Source organism: Mustela lutreola, chromosome 2 (assembly GCF_030435805.1).
Source record: "Mustela lutreola isolate mMusLut2 chromosome 2, mMusLut2.pri, whole genome shotgun sequence".
Lineage (NCBI taxonomy): Eukaryota > Metazoa > Chordata > Mammalia > Carnivora > Mustelidae > Mustela > Mustela lutreola.
Window position 1 is genome coordinate 69475718 of NC_081291.1, and position 6825 is coordinate 69482542.

The following is a 6825-nucleotide window of genomic DNA, read 5'->3' on the forward strand; positions in this document are numbered from 1 at the left end:
CTCTAAAGAGCCTTAGTCACAAAGTTTTGTCAAAAAGAATGCTTAAACTAACTGTTCTTACTTATTCTCACTTCTCTTCCCTTCTGAAGAAGAGATACCTTGATGAAGAGTCTATCTGACCCAAGAAGGCTGACATAAAACCCTTGTATTATCATAAATCATTTTTGGAACGCATGATCTCAAATGATTATAATTAAGTTAATTGGGAATAATTCTCTACCTGATTTCGATATTATCAGAAAGTTAAAGTTAAAAGAATATTGGGAATGCCTATTTTATACTTAGGGGTGTAGAGAGCTGGAAGGAGAGTCACCTCTAACTTTACAACAACGGAAGAGCTGGACAAACTGTAGGTTTATGAATTTTCTTGTAACTATAAGAGCTAAGGTGAAATGTGAGCATTGTCTTACCTGGGATTGATGAAACCATTCACTGACAAGAAAAGTTAAGCCAGAATGTCTGGAAAGTTGTTAGAGATCTAGTGTATAAAGACCAGGAAAACTCCTTGTGGCCACAGCAATTAGGGTTACAGGGAATTTAAAATTATGGTGATTAACACATTAAAGGCTCTAATACAAGGGTGAGCAAAGCATGGCTCCAAGAACAATTTATCCAACATGCTTTTGTATGCTCCATGAGCTAAGAATAGATTTTATATTTTTAAAGATTTGGAGAAATAAATCAAAAGAAGAATAATATTTCAATTCATGTAAAAGTTACATCAGTATCTTTATGTGTGGCATTTTTTTTTAATTTTTTTTTATAAACATATATTTTTTATATACATATATTTTTATCCCCAGGTCTGTGAATCACCAGGTTTACACACTTCACAGCACTCACCAAATCACATACCCTCCCCAATGTCCATAATCCCACCCCCTTCTCCCCAACCCCCTCCCCCCGGCAACCCTCAGTTTGTTTTGTGAGATTAAGAGTCACTTATGGTTTGTCTCCCTCCCAATCCCATCTTGTACATCAGTATCTTTAAATAAATTTTTGAAATACAATCATTCTCACTTATGTATTATATGTAGCTGCTTTTCTGCTACAACAGGAAGGTTGGTTTTGACAGAGACCACATAGATGGGAAAGCCTAAAACATCTACTACTTGACCATTTATAAGAAAATATTTTAAAACCTCTGATCAAACAGGAAAGGTGTATGACTACAAGATCACATGGTTAATTTCCTTAGACAGATATAAATGATAAATCAAATGGAAATGTTAAAAAAAGAGAAACAGTAACAGAGATAAAGGATGCCTTTAATGAACTCATCAGTCATAGCTGAAGAAAAAATCAGTGAACTTCCAGGCAGTTACTAGAAATTACTCAAATTGAAATAAAAAGAATAAAATAAGTAAAAAAAGAAAAAAAATGAAAGCAGAGCACCTAAGAGCTGTGGGACAATATTAAATGGTCTAACATTTGCATATTGGAATACTAGGAGTAAAAAAAGAACAGAGTATAAAAAATATGAAGATATGCAGAAGCAATGGCTGAATGCTCAAAATTTATGAAGGACACCAAACTAGAGGTCTGAGATATGATACTCAGAGAAATCCAAGCAGAATAAGTAACACACACACACATTCAAACTGCTAAAATTAAAAAAAAAAAAATCTTGACAATAACCAGAGATAAAACCTTCATTAGATAGAGGGGCTAAAAAAATAAAGTATAATATTTTTCTTTTCTTTTTTCTTTTTGTCGTAGATCAATTTATTATGTCTTTTTTTAAAATTTAATTTAATTTTTTTTTCAGTGTTCCAAAATTCATTGTTCATGCACCACATCCAGTGCTCCACACAATATGTGCCCTCCTTAATACCCACCACCGGGCTCACTCAAACCCCCATTCCCCTTTCCTCCAAAACCCTTAGTTTGTTTCTCAGAGTCCACAATCTCTCATGCTTCATCTTCCCCACCAATTTCCACAAACTTACTTCTCCTCTCCATCTCCCCATGTCCTCCATGTTATTCCTTATGCTCCACAGTAAGTGAGACCATAGTATAATCAACTCTCTCTGCTTGATTTATTTCACTCAGCATGATCTCTTCCAGGCTCATCCATGTTGATACAAAAGTTGGATATTCATCCATTCTGATGGAGGCATAATACCCCATAGTATATACAGACGACATCTTCTTTTTCCATTCATCTGTTGAAGGGCATCTTGGTTCTTTCCATAGTTTGGTGATTGTGGCCATTGCTGCTATGAACACTGGGGGATATATGGCCCTTCTTTTCACTACATCTGTATCTTTGCGGTAAATACCCAGTAGTGCAATTGCAGGGTCATAGGGTCGCTCTATTTTTCTTTCTTAAGGAATCTCCACGCTGTTTTCCAAAGTGGCTGTACCAGCTTATATTCCCACCAACAGGGTGAGAGGGTTTCCCTTTCTCCACATCCTATCCAACACATGTTGTTTATTGTCTTGTTAATGTTGGTCATTCTAACTGGTGTATGGTGGTATCTCAATGTGGTTTTGATTTGAATCTTCCTGATGGCTAATGATGATGAACAGTTTTTCATGGGTCTGTTAGCTATTTGTATGTCTTCTTTGGACAAGTGTCTGTATAATATTTTTCTCACCAGAAACCATGTAAGATAAAAAAAACAAAAGAATAGCATCATTTTTTATTTACAGAAAGAAAAAAAAAAAGGTCAGCCTTGACTTTTTATCCAGTGAAACTGTCTTTCAGAAAAAATGAATAAATAAATTTTTTTCTCAAACAAAACTGAGGAAATTAACAGAGGACCTATTTACAAAAAAACATTAAAGAATATTTTTTCAGACAAAAGGAGTATGGTATCAGGCAAAAAAAATCTGTACAAAAGCTTAAGTGCAATTAAGGAAGGGAAATAATATATTTTAGTTAAATTTTTAATAGGTAACTCACTGCCAAGCAAAATTGATAGTAATGTGTTATATGCTTATAGCATATGAAAAACTAAAATGCATGGCAAGAATAGCACAGAGGATGAAAAAAAATAATTAGGAATATACTTCTGTAAGGTGTTTACACATTAAGTCTACAGTATAATTTGAAGGTACTCTCCAATTAATTAAAGATAAATATTATAAACCCTAGAGTATGTCACTGAAAAAATCAATAAAAAGTATAGTAAGTCTGCCCAAAGTATAAATTTGAATTATAAACACATGCTCAATTAGTCAAAAACAAAATAGAAAAAGAAAGAGAAAGAAAAGAACAGATAGTTGGTTAAGTAGAAAGCAGCTACTAAGATGGTATGTTTTAATCCAAGCATATCAATAATTACATTATATTTCAGTGGTCCCAAGTCCTACCTATATCTCAGATACTATCAGATTGTATTTAAAAAAGCAACAATCCACTATATGTCATTTATAGTAAATTAACTTTATAAATACATAGATAAGTTGTAAGTAAATTATTAGTAAATATACACTGTGTAACACTAACCAAATGACAGCTAGCGTGTCTATATAAAATCTCGGAAAAAATAGACTTAAGAAGAAGGAATAAAGACATAAAATAGGATAATAATGATAAAAATGTTAATGAACTGGAAGATAAAACTATAGGAATTACCCAATCTGAGCAACAGAGAAAAAAATAGATGGGAAAAAAAAAAAATGAGCAGCATCTCAGAAATCTATAAGACTCTAATAAAAGTTCTAGCATTCCTTCCTCAGGGTTCCAGAAAGAGAGAAGAGAGTGAAACAGAAAATATCCTCAAAAAAAAAAAAATCCTGAAAATTTCCCAAATTTGACAAAAAACCTTTAGATTCAAACTGATAAACTCCAGATAGGAAAAACTTAAAAGAAGAAGAAAACAAACAAATGAACAAAACAACAACAACAAAAAAAAAAACAGAAAAACAAAACAAAACAACAAAAACCCCAAAAAACAAAAAGACAAATGCACACCAAGTTACATGAGAGTCAAACTTTTTGGGGGAAAAAAAAGTAAACACTTTGAAAGTAATGAGAGAGAAATGACACTTTAACTATAGAATAAACGTAATTCTAGTAACAGCGTATGTCTTGTCAGAAACCATGAAGACTGGAAGGAAGCAACATTTCTCAAGTGAAGAAAAAACAGAACTGTCAACTCAAAATTGTAAATCGGTGAAAGCATCTTCCAGGAATTAGGGGAAATAAAGATACCCTCAGATGAATAAAACTAAAGTAATTTGTTACTAGAAGACCTACCCTAAAAGAATGAAGGAAATTTTCTAAAAAGGTAAGAAAGTGAGGACAAATGGAATCTAGGAATGAGGAAAGGAGAAAGAATGATGGAAAGAATAAAAAACCTGGGTAAAGTACATATTCCTCCTCCTCTTGAGTTTTCTAAATTATCTGATGGTTGAAATAACAGGAATAGCACTGTCTAATGTAATTCTGAAGGTCAATGTTTGTAGAATAAGTAGTAAATATAGTAAATACTTAAGGTAATTTTATTATAGAGGAGTATAAATGGACCCAAAGATAAGATGATTTCTACACTATACTGAAACTGGTATAATAGTGACATTGCAGTCTGTGATAAATTTTTGATATAATACCTACAAAAACCATTTTAAAGACATACAAAGAAATGTAGTCAAAATGAAATACATAAAAAAAAGGGGAACACTTAAAAATTATAAGCCACACACACACAAAAATGTAAGCCACAGAGAAGCATAAAAAAGAAGAGCATGTGTTGCATGGAGCGCAGGGAGTGGTGCATAAACAATGAGTTTTGGAACACTGAAAAAAATAAAATTAAATTAAGATGTTAAAAAACAGAACATATTAAAACCCAAGACAGCAAAACAAAACAAAATACAAGATTTAAACCCTAATGTATCTATACATTCACTAAATGAAAATTCTCCACATAATTAAAAGGCAAAATTTGATAATTAAAAGTAGAAATTAACAAGATAGAACACGGGCAGCAACCTCTTCGACCTCTGCCGCAGCAACATCTTCCTAGGAACAATGCAAAAGGCAAGGGAAGCAAGGGAAAAAATGAACTACTGGGATTTCATCAAGATCAAAAGCTTTTGCACAGCAAAGGAAACAGTTAACAAAATCAAAAGACAACTGACAGAATGGGAGAAGATATTTGCAAATGACATATCAGATAAAAGACTAGTGTCCAGAATCTATAAAGAACTTAGCAAACTCAACACCCAAAGAACAAATAATCCAATCAAGAAATGGGCAGAGGACATGAACAGACATTTCTGCAAAGAAGACATCCAGATGGCCAACAGACACATGAAAAAGTGCTCCATATCACTCGGCATCAGGGAAATACAAATCAAAACCACAATGAGATATCACCTCACACCAGTCAGAATGGCTAAAATCAACAAGTCAGGAAATGACAGATGCTGGCGAGGATGCGGAGAAAGGGGAACCCTCCTACACTGTTGGTGGGAATGCAAGCTGGTGCAGCCACTCTGGAAAACAGCATGGAGGTTCCTCAAAATGTTGAAAATAGAACTGCCCTATGACCCAGCAATTGCACTATTGGGTATTTACCCTAAAGATACAAATGTAGTGATCCAAAGGGGCACATGCACCCGAATGTTTATAGCAGCAATGTCCACAATAGCCAAACTATGGAAAGAACCTAGATGTCCATCAACAGATGAATGGATCAAGAAGATGTGGTCTATATACACAATGGAATACTATGCAGCCATCAAAAGAAATGAAATCTTGCCATTTGCAACAACATGGATGGAACTAGAGCGTATCATGCTTAGCGAAATAAGTCAAGCAGAGAAAGACAACTATCATATGATCTCCCTGATATGAGGAAGTGGTGATACAACATGGAGGCTTAAGTGGGTAGAAGAAGAATAAATGAAACAAGATGGGATTGGGAGGGAGACAAACCATAAGTGACTCTTAATCTCACAAAACAAACTGAGGGTTGCCGGGGGGAGGGGGTTTGGGAGAAGGGGGTGGGATTATGGACATTGGGGAGGGTATGTGATTTGGTGAGTGCTGTGAAGTGTGTAAACCTGGTGATTCACAGACCTGTACCCCTGGGGATAAAAATATATGTTTATAAAAAATAAAAAATTAAAAAAAAAAGTAGAAATTAACAAGATAAATAAAAATATGACCCAACTATATGCTATCTACAAGAAACTCCTTTTAAATATAATGACAAAACAGATTGAAAGTGAAAAATGGGAAGGTATGTCATGAAAACATTAATCAAATGAAAGCAGGAATAATTATATTAATATTAGATAGAGCAAACTCAGAGCAAAGAAAATTCCAGAGGCAAATGGTGAGAGGAAAGCAGGTATAGCTAAAAGGGTACCATGGCTGATGTTTGTGGTTATAGAAATATTCTGTATCTTGACTATATAAACGTCAATACCCTGGTGTGATGTTGTACTATAATTTTACAAGATGTTAGCATTGGCACAAAGTGTGTAAAAGTATATGAAATCTCTCTGCTTTCTTTCCTACAAGTGTATATGAATGTATAATTATCTCAAAATACAAATTTTTCATTTTAAAACAATGGGCAAAAATATGAACTAACACTTCATGAAAGAACAAATGTCGATGACAAACAAATATATGAAACAATACTTAAAATCATTACTCATTAGAAAATTTTAAATCAAAACACAATGAGATGTCACAACTATTGGAATGAGAGAGAGAGAGAGAACGTGCACGCGCGAGAAAGAAAAAGAAAAAAAAAATCCTAATGATAAATATTGGTGAGTGTAGAGAAACTGGTATCCTATACATTGATTAGGAAATTTGCAGTGGTATTTCTATTTTAGAAAACAGTTTGGGTTGAGGGG